General features: G+C 44.1%; 1 protein-coding gene across 2 annotated transcripts in view; it reads right to left on the bottom strand.

Annotated features, from left to right (window-relative positions):
* chrm2a (cholinergic receptor, muscarinic 2a) overlaps positions 1–13,747 on the bottom strand; it is a 63,335-nt gene that overhangs the window by 8,726 nt on the left and 40,862 nt on the right. The window lies entirely within an intron of this gene.

Here is a 13,747-nt window from a genome sequence, read left to right as displayed (position 1 = left end):
ATGAGGCAACAGGTCAAAGACAAAGATCAGAATGAAGATTAGGATCAAGCACAATTTATTTCAACCATTGGGAGAAGGAGACTCTTCGCTCACTCGCAACAAATCTCTCCATGTAGAAATCCATGTGATGTATGATATATAGCTATTTATTTTTTCATGCAAAGTGCTCAAAGCTGTTTTTTTTTTCATGCTTTTGTGTGCCGATCCCCTTTGATGGAGACACTTCTTCTTTTTTTCTTTTTTTTACCACATAACGCCTAATGACTCGACTGTGTTCCCAAACCCCTTATATTTAGGGTTGATTCAATCTTCCCTCAACCGGGAATATACATATGTCTTTAAAACTATGCAATATGGGCACGTACATTCTTAAAAAGAGGGGAAAGTGTAATTATACACCACACACACACAGTCCATATAACCAAGAGTTCAATAAAAAACTTTAAAAGGAATTATTGACACAATTGGGGCAGACATTTTAACTTCAAAGGTCCGTTTCCAACGTGCACTCAAAAATTCCCTTCATACGGGCCTATAAAATATTCTTTTGATCCCCAAGTGACCCACTAGTTCTCGCTTTTAACCTTAAACATTCGCCTGTGTTGTAGACCTTGAAAGCTTTGATTTGTACACTGCTCGGTTCTGCGCTTCACAAGCCGTTTGGTATTAGGAGTAATGCAGTTTGTCTGCTCCGAGTCTTTAGCTGGGCCACAACTCTTGGAGCCGTTTCTGGTGCTGTAGGTCAGATTTTACGGTACATTTTGGAGGCTTATCACTTGTCAGTTTGACATAAAGTCATCCGGCTGGAGAAACGCTTTAACTCTTTCCTCAAACTCTTTCAAACTTGATTCTGCCAGTGGTTTCTAACCTGTGAATCATGAGCTTTTTGGGAGTAATATTCTGCTGAGAAAGAACAATATGCTTTCAAATAAGTGAATACAAAGAAACCATGTACATTTCTAAACATCTGGAGTTTATTTATCCACTAGAACTCGGTTATAATTCTTGTAACTTCATTTATTTTATCCAAAACAAGTCCTGTGACCTACTCACTTGACGGTGACAATGGATTGTTTAACTTTCTCGAAGACCAATGTGAAACTGATTCATCACACCATAGCCAAAGTTAATGAAGCGTTATGGGTGACACATTACTGCAGCTGGAGAGCCGTCTTGTCCAAGACTTTGCCATTTCGGCTTAAGGTCTTTAACAGTCGAGCGCTGTTGCTGAGTAACTAGTGAACATTCACTTATCTGCTTTGCCAGAAATCCCTAATCATTGCATTAGGCATGGAGCTAAGCTGAACTAATCCTCATAAAATGTTTAAGTCCACCGATTCATACTCAAAAAAACACCAACAATACCAATGGGACACACTTGTAGCTCCTCTTGAGACAAGTGGATTAGAAAAGTAAAGTGGATCAGCGGAGATGGCCGGAGCACAGTGCCGGCAGTTGACTTCCCAAGTGCCCTTTGTTCACCTCCGGCCGCCATAAGCCTCGTCCAGCACCTGAAATCTCCGCCACAACACAGTGGAAGCTGCGCCCCGGCTAACGAAAGGCGCAGTAATCCTCTCCGGCTGAATTTTGAACAGCCGTAGTTTTATGAAAATGTCTCAGGGGAGACTAGACTTTAAAGCCACATATTGTGAGCCACGTTGGCATCAATCTCCTGCTAACCATCCGACAAAATCATGTTCTTATACAGCTAAACTACATTCTCAATTACATTTCAAGGGAAACGTGTTTATCGCAGATTATTTCTCCCGGATTAAGGTCACAGTTTGGAATGCGCAGTTAACGTTGTAAATACAAAAACCTTGTAAGGATAAGGCAACACAAATTACTACATTTGGGTTTTAAATGGGACACAAAGAGCGGTCTCTTGGATGAAAGCCCTATTTTTCTTTGACCTATCCACATGGTCCTTCTACATGGAGTATCATACATCACTAAAAATGTTTGTGATAAGTAAAAAGACATTAACCCGCCACAAAATACGCAATCACATCACAGTTTTGTTGTACGGGATCGAGAAAGATCTGCCCTTTAAAATAAAAGGACACCCTTTAGTTTTACAGTTTTGCCTGTTGGATTTCATTTGAAATACCTTTTTATCTCATATCCCTAAAATACAGTGAGAGCAATAGCAGGGAAGTTGTACTGAACAGAAGGAAGATGTCTTCGCTTTAGTGTCGACTGCTAGAAATATGCCGGCATGCCAGCTTGCTGAGCACGAGTGCAGTTGCCATCGCCTGGGGAGAGCAGCAGCAGTGGCACTCTTAGCATAGCTATCAATCATGGAGCGTGTACCTGCAAGTCTCAGTACTACTGCAGTCAGCACGAGTGCGTCTGACAGAGCACAAGCGCAAGATGAGTGACACTTCTATTATTATCATCCTGAGAGAGATGAATATTCAGATTTTACCTCATCACATTTCTTAATAGACTAACTTTCACAATAAACAGCACTTGGAAGTAAAAAATGGAAGATGGTTTACCTTCACTGTTCTTAAAACTTCGGCACATGAGTTAAATGTGCGTCGGCAGATTCTTATTATTAGAAAATAAAAAAAGTCAGACAAGTCAGTGGCTGCCATGGGAGGACGGGAATAAATGAGCTTGAGTATTGTTTTGTGTTCAGACTTCGGTGTTCCTGGAGCTGGCTCACTAGAGCTGAAAATTGCATACGCCCTCTGGGAAGCGAGAAAAAACGTCCAACCTCGCCCGTTTCTCCACAACTTCCGTCCTCGCCGTCTTTCGGCGTGGACGCCGATGAGGCTCGGATGCAAAACCTGTGCCGACGTAGGAAACAGTTGTTGCATTGTTGTCTCACTGACAACAGCTGCTCTGCTTTTATCTGAAGCTAAATAACCACTTACACAGGTCACCAGTTTCGTCAAGGGGGTGACAACAGGTGTCACCTTTTTTTGTTGATGTAGCTTCAAGCAGAAATATAAGAAAACATTGTTTTTATTGGAGATGCATTTGGCCGTCTTCCTTGTTTCCAGATTTCTCATTCCCATCTCTGAGCACTGATCCAAGGTAAAGCCCAGGGCACCTGCCTCCTGCTTTCAATGATTACATGCATTTTCATTGCTGGCCCTCTCCACGGGAGCGTGCGGGGTTAGGCCTCCGTTTACTTGCCGTTTGCAGAGGAGCATGACTGGAATGCAAAACCAATCACTGCTGCAGAAACAGCTGCTCCACATGGGGCGCAGATCCAGTCAGCGCTTCTTCTCTCAATTGATATTACGGTTCATGAATATAAGGATGTTTGAGGAAAAAAAAGAAATCACCATTCCACTTGCCCAAGGCTTCCGTATAGTATAGAAAGAGCCTTTTTTTAAACAATTGTTCAGAGAAATGGTTTAACGACCACCGTCGCAATTTAAAATGACGTTGGGGAAGGTTTGCTGATGGCTGGTAAACATAACGCGGACGTTCTTCCACATTTTTTTGCACTCTGTGGTGAGGTTAAGTTCTTGCTGAGGTAAATATTGGCTCGTACTTTCCCCACTCCTCTCTTATTCAGACAGGGACAGCTCTGAGATGCACAGACGTACAAATGTACACAAAAATATAAAAAACAATGTTGAGCAGGAAATGAAAAAGGTTCCGATAACCATCAAACCCACAAAGCCGTCTCAGTGTTTGGATGAAAAATGGCTACAAAATGATCCAAATCTTGTAGCCGGTGAAGTATAATTACAAAATTTGCATTCATTTCCTCAAGCTCTCTCTACTGTCTCAGGGGGTGTCACACTGTACGGGATGGATCTTGACGCATGCCAGTAGAAATTCAGCGTAAATATTTTATACAGAGAATGATCAAAGCTATTTCTGCATTTGTTTTCAATCAGATATTTGGGTACTGGGTCAGGGTGGCAGTGGGCTGAAGCTGAACAAAGTGGACCAGATGTTCTCCTCCTCGAACAAAAACCTCCATCACACTGGTCCCCGTCTGGAAAAAGATTACGCAATAGCTCCGGCGAAGTCTGTGAAAGTATCCTCTTGGATCTCGACCTTGTTGCCGGATTCGACCACGGGGAAAAACCCCACAGGAGGCTTTCAGGTCAGAACAACTGTCTCCTTCCAACCTCAATGAGCAGGGGGTTACACTGAAAACTCCCTTTGGATGTCAACAACTTTATCCAGTATCATCCAGGACAGTACCAAGACCTCACACTTGGAGGTGCTAACCCGCACCCCAGCTGCTTCACACTTTCCTGCACACCTGTCGCTAAATCAGTAGAAAAAAGTACTTCCCCAGAGCCAGATTGGCAACTGGAGACGGCCCAAAGCAACACACATACATCACCAAGAACGTGGGTCATAGCATCGACCCGCAGGCTATATTCTCCGCTCCGACATAGTGGATCTCAGTTGGGTCCTCGGGTATTATTTCCACAGCATGTCCTGCAGATAGCGATCAACCCAATTCCGTCCAGATTCTAGTTGGTATTGGTCGCCCCTCCCACACCTTTCCCCCTACCAGGAGAATAACTTGACGATGACCTTATTATTAAAATGGTAATGTAATAAATTATGCAATTACGAGTACAACCTCTTTTCGCAGGTGTGACGACGACGGCGGCGGCGGCGGCTCTCCAAACCCGGACCTCTCTGGCAGTGCTCGAGTTAAGTGGATGTGAAGTTAATGGAGAGTTAACGAGCAGGAAATGGCATTCAAGCGGGTGGAAAAACAAACTATGATAATCAGCAAACAGTCAGACTACACAGAGATTCCCCAGAGGACCTGGAGGTGGCCATGTGTCACTGGGAGCCAAGCGAGTGGAATGAGATCAAAACGTACACTGGAGAATTTGCATGGCTTTGTGAGAGGACATATTTTGATTATGAATACAGCAAGGGGGAGTGTGTGGATACTGGTCTTGGCCAGATCCTTCTCTATTTTCCATTTCAACGCGGTCAACCAAATCAGGACCAAGTGACTGCTCGGCGCCTTCTTTTATTCCTCCCGATGGATTGTCTCGCGTCTCGACAGCAAGCTGCTCATAAGTCTTTCAATGTGACCTTTAGGTGCCACTTCATAGAAATTACATTCATACTGATTTACCGCAAATTATCTTCAGCATTACAGGAATGTCATCTTAAGGTGCCCTCTATCCAGCTATACCTCCTCCTCACCTCTTCAGAGATCAGCCTATTGATATTCCAAGTTTTTGCTTTTTTTTTTTTTTTTTCTTCCAGCCTCCACGCCATCTGTGAAAAATGACAGTGTCACATATACGACCTCTGCAGCTCCGCCAGGCAGCCAATCCAACAGCTCTGATTCACTGTAAGCCGCCACATTCATCCCCCAAAAATCTGTTGGATACACACAACTTGAAGATGGGACGTTTTTTTGGGCCGAGCATATCAAAATGGCGAGGCTTTATTTTGAACAGACGCAGGTCAATGGGACGTTCTTAGTGCTGAGCCATTGATGACAGTTCAGAAGCCACGCTGTCTTGGAAGGAAAGAAATCCGCAGCCTTCTGGCTTGCAAAAACACAACAACAACACTGGAGCTCTGCCAGTAATGAATGAACAAAGTCCTCAAGCAAACTGGGAGACGAGTCAATTTTCTCCTGTCATCCAGAGAGACCCTGCAGCAGCGCCGACTTGACAAACACCGTCACGCTACCTCCTCAAACGCTCACTATCTCGCCTCTCACTTCGCATTAAACGCTGGATTTCAGACAGAAAAACCTGCCCAGGACCCTGCACCTTGTATCAACCGTTGACGTTGGCTTTAATTAGCCGATTTCCATATTCATAACCCTAATTGCTTCTCAAGAGTAGACGTATGAGCCGCTACACAACCTTGTGCTATTCCATTAATATGAATCTCAATGGAGAGTCTTATTTTAGTGTCAGGAGCGTCCGCTGTGTTTCCAAATATCAGCACAAATAACTGCTATTGTCAGCAACCTTGATCTAATAGGGCCTAAAAAAAAAAAGAAGAAAAGTCAAAATCCTCGTGCCTATTTTTACTTTATCCTCATTGAAAGGGACCGAGGTGTCTCGCTTAGCCGAAACATGACATAACATTTTTCCACTGGGCACCAAGGGCATTCGTAGCAGGCGTGAAACAAGTCAACTGACAGACTTGTTAAGCAACATCTGGCAGCCAACTATTGCCCTGGTGAAATGCTGCAGGACATTGCCAGCAGCAGACAGCCTGCATACCGGTGCAAGGGGTAATTCTATGGATGTAATAATGTAAATACACAGTGATCCAACGGCGTCTGCGTGGGGACGTCCTCTCAGCTTGAATAAGTGAATTTCCATTTCCCACTTCTCTTATAAATACATGCCCATTTTTGATTATCCAAGCTGTCTCCTCAAGGGGCAAAACTAGAACATCAATGAATGTTCTTGCACTTTACTAATGCCTTTCTCACTAGTTTATCTTTGACAGACCTCCAGGTTCTGATTCAGCTAAAACACAAAAGGAAGTGGAGCCGCTGCTGATGAGGCCGGTGACGCCATAATGTACCGCATTGTATGTGGCATTATGGCGTCTTACATTGTTGTTGCGATCAGCTAAGAGCATTCCCCGAGGTAATGTACACCACCATTACAATAACAGCATAGCCTGTTTCCTTTCCTATAATGCCTCTGGGAGTCCCCCGCTGTCCCTGCTTTTTCAAACCATGCATGGCAATGAGCTGGCCTCACTAGTCTCTCCTGGCAGTTGCTGGCTTATTACTGATTTCACATAGCGCATAGACGTGGAGGCACTCTCTCGCCGGCGAACTGCTGCTGCATTTATGGAGTGGCTCAGTAATCGCCTCACGCAGGTGAAGCAGAGCCCTGCTGCCGCTGCTCTGGGGCTTCCTCTCCCAGGCTTTGTTCAATTAAACCCGGCCTCTTCGCTGCCACCGCAGAACAAGAGTATAGTGTCGCATCGCCGGGTATGGAAATTTAGAAGGAAAGGAACGTACAGTCTTCAATTCGGATTTGTCGAAAGAGTTCGAGACGGCAGCTGCAAACAAACAGAAAAGGTCACCTTCAAATTAATTTGGCGTAACGTTGCCTTTGAGTAATGAGATCGGGTCGTGCAAGTGAGCTCTCAGTCTTTGCACAGCGAGTGAGTTTGAACAGTGCCATCGGCCCTGCAGGCAGACTGCCTTTGCCTTTATGACCGGGCGGTTTAACCCATGAGCAAATTACAGCTAACCCTTCCGAGCGGGCTCGGTGGGAGGAACATAAGCCCGCTGATGTCACTCTCAACGTGAACAAGGTTTAACTGCTTCTCAAAAAAGGGGTTGAGCACCACATCAGTGGAGAAAGGTCACGTGATACGACACGCAGGCCTGGTCCGGAGCAGTCGAGTCTCAAGAGAACTCTTGATTTATATTCTGAAAGGAATTCATGCTATTGGAAGCATGGATACAGTGGTAGCTTTGCTCCAGAGATATGAGGTCATTTAACTTGAAATGACCTTGCACGACAGCTGGATTCTTTGCAATGTCACGAGATGTAAAAACATCTGTTGCAAAGGGTAACGTGTCGGGGTTTTTTTCATACCACAGGTCACCGATTGGTCCGTTTACTGTCTGGCCAGACTCGCATGACTTGAAGCCCGACAGCTGGATTCTCGCAATATCACCAGAATCCATCTCGTCGGGCTTCAAGTCATGCGATCGGACAGGTTAGTTTAGCAGAGAACGCCACTTTTCTCTTTGAATCGGATGCTTCTGCTCCTCTTGCGAGTTTTATTGACAGATGACTCATCCAACCGACTGCCAAGCGTTTCTTTTTAAGTGCCTGCCCTTTTCCAAACGGTCTCTGATGACGTCTCTTCAGATGGGTCGGTGTAAGCGAACCATCTGGCGGGTCGAGCTCCTGAAGAAAGCCATTTAAAGCCACTACACGCACAATTGTAGATTTTTCAAAATAATACCGCGGGTGCCGTCTATATTTCAGTCCATTCAATTTTCCTGGGTTAGATGGGTGAGGGGGGCATTGGTTGTTTAAATACTGCATTCAACGCGGATTGCAGATAGATTTTGAACTTTTATTGTATTTTTTTTATAATATGTAGGTTGCAGAGTTCAATTGCCCTTTGTGTTGACTTAAGCTCATTGCTTTTAGATCTCAACTGCAATGCAATCCTCTCACGTGGGCATGACTGGAAAAAAAACCACCCAATACCAAGTCTTATACAACATCAAGTCCTTTTTCCATTCTCATCTTGAGATGATGGGGTGCCTCTGCCACTTGCCTGAGCAAAATGGTGCTCTTCTGCTCGCACTCTGTGAATCCGCATGCCTGTCTAAGCACTCTTAATCGCTCCGCGAGCGTCACCAGCACCCTGCTACCGCTCTGTCCTTGTTCCCCCCCTCCCACCCCCGCATGTGTCCCGCCTGTGATGTATCACACCGACGCCGTCCCTCGATAGAAAGCTGTGGTGCTCATTAAGATAGAGAAAGATAGCAAAAATGGGAAAAAAAAAGAAAGAGGCAGGGAAGGCGAAGGGAAAGAGATAAAGTCTGTGCCTGTTGGATTTGTTCCCCTTCATTGTTTCGGTATTTGTCTGCCCATCCCCTCCCCCTCCCCACACACACAGACACACACTCCATCTTTCTCTTGTAAGTTTAGTGACAAAAAGCAGAGCTGTGTTGCCCTTGGACAGGTTGTTCTCTTAACAGTACTTGTACAAGTTCTCACATGTAACAGTGGGCCAGAAGAGGATTTCCATCACAATATCCATTCATCTAACGCCGCATTCTGTCCCCGTCAATTTCACATATCCAAACTTTCGTTCCCCGTGTTCTTTAAAAAAAAAACGCAACCGCCGAACCGAAAAGCCAGCAGACTATAACGAACTGTCAGCGGAGCGTTATGGGAGTTGCGGTCCAGGAAGCGCTGATGTATGAAGCATCCCTGTGGTTCTTCACTTGCAGAAGGGTGGGGGCGGGGGTTTCTGTGTCACACTTGTAAAGGAGGCAACTTCAAGTCAGATAAGACGGGAACACAATGCGCCGCCGTCCGACACGGGCGGCCGTCGGCGTCGTTGTCGGCCAAAACCCCGCGACGCGACGCGACGCCCCCGCTGGTTGTTGCTGTCAATAAATCTGACGGATGCTAAATCACGGGGAAGTCGACCTTGATCCGCATAATGGATGCGCCGTGACAAACTCAAACCCGATGGCCTGTCGAGCCTCAGACGGGACGTTTTGACAGGACCCATTTATGTGGCTTTCCAGATGTCATTCCCCCCTCGTTCATCTGCTGAAGAGAAGAGATTAGTCATAGTATACCTGACTGGCTTTTTCCTTTTTGATAGGAACACAATGGCCCTTTTGAGAAGGGGATCCACAACGCTTTGACAGTTTTCACATAACTTCTAATGCGATGGTTTCCAGGTACAAGTGATACCTGTGGTAGAGCATCACAGGGTGGGGTCATACACTCTTATGTTTTTCTTTTTTTTACCCCAAAAAAAAGCTAAATTCGGATCTTAAGCCCCCTGATCGCCATCTGTAAGGTAACCTTTATTCCAGCTAGATAGAAGACAGCTTCTGTAATAATAGAAAAACTACAAATCCGCCTCCAACTCCATCTTGGCTGAATTATTTGATGTCTTTTCTTTCATTAGAAGACGGTGGAATAGCTTCTTCTTCTACTAGTTTCTACAAACAAAATGGCAGCCTGCTATCTCACAGGTAAATACTTTAAGCTCTCTGGACCACAACTGATTCTCAATGCATCTGCTCTTTGAAGTCAACACTTTGAACATTCTTATAGCACGTTGTGTTTTATTAACTTTCTTTTTCATGCGTGTCTTTCTTCTCCGTCTCATTCTGAGGGGTTGGGGTAGAGGAAGGTGTTTTTAAAACACCCTCAAAAAAAAAAATGTATAGAAAAGGCCATTTTGGAAGACATATTTCTTCCTCCTTTTTGTCATTTATACAATACTTGTTTCCAATAAAAAAAAACATGGGGGGAAAATATCTTCTAATGTAGTTATTGTAAAGCCTGGATTTGTGCAAAACTCTAGAATAAACCCTAATGGAGGCCACTTCTTAGCTTCTTTTTAAGTGTAGTCAAACTGCAGTTTAATAAGCCTCCACCCATCAAATCTACACTATATTTCACAGACGTTGTCATTAATTATACATGTTATATTGTAAATACTCCAGCTTCACTATCTGCCCTTCACTTATTTGCATTGCCTCGAGAGGCTGTCCCGCATGGGATAACCATCCATAATGGTGACTGCTTAGCTAATAAATGAGCTTTGTGAAGTAAAAAAGAAAAAAAGGAAAAAGATAAATAATGATCACAGGGTTTAAAATTTCAAAAACAGGACCACACCAGGAAAAGCTGCTGGCGTGCTGCGAGAGGCATTAACATTTTGTTGCTGGAGAACGCATGAAGCATTTTGAGAGACAAGAGGCATGCTCCTGCATCGTATTTGATTTATTTAAGCCATCTGTTTTTCTAGGTTTGATCACACTGACAGGCACTGTTCTCAGGTATTGCGGTTGCACAGACTGCCAACATTGAGGTTGGCTTATTTTCCAGAGGTTACATCATTGCTGTCCATCGAATAACGCAATGTCCTTAAAATAATGGACAGAAAAACACAGACATCTGTGCACCTACTGTGGCAATGTGAAAGAAAATGCTTTGTTTCAAAGCAAGAGGTGTCAAGCTCTGTAATTAGCCCTTCTTAGCCTGTCCTCCCTCTTTGCTTTCAGCATCTCATTTTCTTGTGCTCAGACGGACAGCTTTTATATTTCAGTGGGGGGGGATCATGCCACTGGACTTTTGTGCTCCAAAAAACAAAACAAAAAACTCCACCAATAAAACATGGCTAATTGGTGTTTCACATTTGCTGGAGCAACAACACTGAACCCGACATAACATCTCATCAAAAACATTGTGCCTGGAGCCGATCAAACCCTTTTCGACTAAACATTCATTAGCAGACGTGACACTGATGATGGCTATTTGACATTAGCGCGCGCACAAAGCCATCAGCCCAAGGAAGTGTGCTGTCATTCCCGATTCTGTTAATTGGTACATTTTCATGTCACGTCGTCTGGAGCCAAAACGCATTGAAAAAGGCCAATCTTTGACCGACAGCTTTAATTGACTGCTTTTCCCCCCTATATTTAAATCAATTTAGAGACTTAATGCAGTTAAAGTAGGTCTGTGGATTTCGACTTTCCTGTTTCCATGACTCTTCTGCCGCCTGCTCTCACCCATTTTGAACACTATATTTGAACACAATACTTGTTCTTAGTGAATAATATGAGTTTTGTTCTTCAACACGAATGCGCTCAATGGTTTCTGATGCATGGACATGACCAGCACCATCAAGCTAATGTTCACGGTCATACTCATATTTGGGGTTTGTGATGGAAAATGTTGACATGCTTTAATGTTCAGAAACCCGTTTTTTCTTCATACCGTCTGTTCTTCATATGTCTGAATAAATCTGGATTCACTTTTGCCCGTCACTGCGCTCACACAGCGATTAGCGCCGTCCCAAACCACGTCGTCGCCCTCAGGTTAACACCGTTAGCGGCGTCAGCACTAATGCTGCCGTTTGCACCGTCAGCATCGTTAGCCGCTAGCCGCGCACTGAGAGCCTCAATCATACGCTTTGAATTTGTAATATAGCATCTTTGTGTATATATATCCATGCTGCCGCCCTCAGGTTAACACCGTGCTGTTTGCACCGTCAGCATTGTTAGCCGTGCGTTGATAGCCGAGTGGGGGGGTCAATTCCTCAATCATACGCTTTCAATTTGTAATATAGCATCTTTATCACCGTACTAATTTAGAGACTTATGCCAATATTCCTTTAAGTACTTCAGTGCCTTTTTGTGGCAGCTGCGCTCCAAACAAGATTATGGCTGATAATTAGATATGATATGCCGCTATTAACGCTGGCAAGCCAACAACTTGCAGCATATGTAGCAACACCAGGACTCCTGGATGCTTGGTGCTCAACCTTAACCTTGAAACACAGCCAAGCCCTGCATCCAAATCTCAGTGGCGCGCAGCGGGTTCAACAAGTCGAGATGTGACTTTAGAGCGGCACTGTGAAACTTCTCATCCCGGCAAAGACCATTTACGAGCCCTTCCAACTTCCCCCTGCGCAATACCCGTCACTCATCTTGATGAGCCGTCTACCTTGAACGCGGCATTCGCACATTATTTCGGGCTGACGTCGTCCGCGCCACAGGCAGAGAAGAAGCATACAGGAGTCAGCCAATCTGGAGTTTAAAAATGCAATGTTGATCACAGAGTCTGTGCTGCCAGATTCAGCTGAACAGCTCTGATTATTTATTTTTTGACTAGATTTCAAGTATTGCTCGATCCAACAACTTGCACATAGCCCTCAATGTTGTGTTTCATGCACATTGGGGAATTGAGGCATGTGCACAGTGTCACAGAAAGAAAGATTATTTTTTTCAAGTCAGTAAAAATGGCATATTCCTCCTTTGTATCTAAATTAGAGGTTGATGCCAAAGGCTGCACACTGTCATACAAATGCAATTGGTATGTGATACTCATTGGTAACTGAAAGGGCTTTGTTTGCGCCGCTCCTCTGTGTGTTTGTATTGTTTTGTTGATTCAGTGTAATTCCCCTTATCTTGATTAGAAACGTCAAAGTTAATGAAGCTAGTCGGGATATATCGAAGGGATTATTTGCCAACGAGCGGAGGAATAAACATTGCTGTAATCAACCAACAGGTCGCAATCATGAAGTTATGCAGAGCGCCAGTATTTAGATAAGACGATCATCACACACACACACACACACACACACAGATCAGCCAGGGCTCTCAGCCATGCATACACAGTGGCGAGCAGCAGATTCACAGCATGCGTTGTAGCCGATTTCAATTGGTGGGCCACCCGGATTTAAATTTGAAATGTCACTGATCAGGTGGGTTACCGATTTCTCTAATGGAATATTTAAAAACGCCATGATAGGTTGCATCCGTTTTGACTAGCAGACTATTCTTTACAGCTGCAATGGAAAACTTTTTAATTAGGAAATGAATGCCAGGCATGGTGGAACAGGAGGAACAGTCGCATGGCAAATTGGGATCAGGCACCTCTGCATAAATAATGAATGCTGTTTTGGTTCTAAGTGATTCTTTTTACAAATGGGATGAAGCTTTTTTTCCCCCTACTCTTCATCTAATTGGATAAACCTGACCTCAAAAAAATCCAAAAAGGGAGCCTCTTGAAACTTCACTCCTGACAGAGCGAGCGCAGCTTCTGAGTGTTAGAGTGCCTACGCAAGTGTGACAGTGACGATGATACAGTCAAATTAATTCCAATGAATTCACCCCACATTTCTGCTCAAACTTTGTCATAGTCTATAATTTACTGGAGGAGTGAAAAAAAAAAAAGGCGGATCTTGATCTACTTTTGTTGTAATTTGATTCAGATGAGTACCGATTACATACAGAAAAAAAAAAAATGGATAATTGACCGGAGTGAAAGGACGAGAATATTCTCGTCTCTGGAGAATAGCTTCAAAAGTGTCTCAGCTCATCATTATGTAATCATGGTGACAGTCAAACACAGAAGGTGAAAGTGGGGGAGCAGAAAACTACAGTGGATCAGCTCGTTATGGGAAAAAAAAAAGTGTGTGTGGCACTCGTCTACACAAAGATATCTGGTTTACTAAAAGTGCAGCACTTCCCCCGCAATGATCAAAATGAAAATATCCCTCCGTTTCAATATGATTTACTTAATATGCT

This window comes from Clinocottus analis, unplaced genomic scaffold, assembly GCF_023055335.1.
Source record: "Clinocottus analis isolate CAN_PGR_092001 unplaced genomic scaffold, fCliAna1.0.p SCAF_20, whole genome shotgun sequence".
NCBI classification, from domain to species: Eukaryota; Metazoa; Chordata; class Actinopteri; order Perciformes; family Cottidae; genus Clinocottus; species Clinocottus analis.
This window is presented reverse-complemented; position numbering and strand designations above follow the sequence as displayed.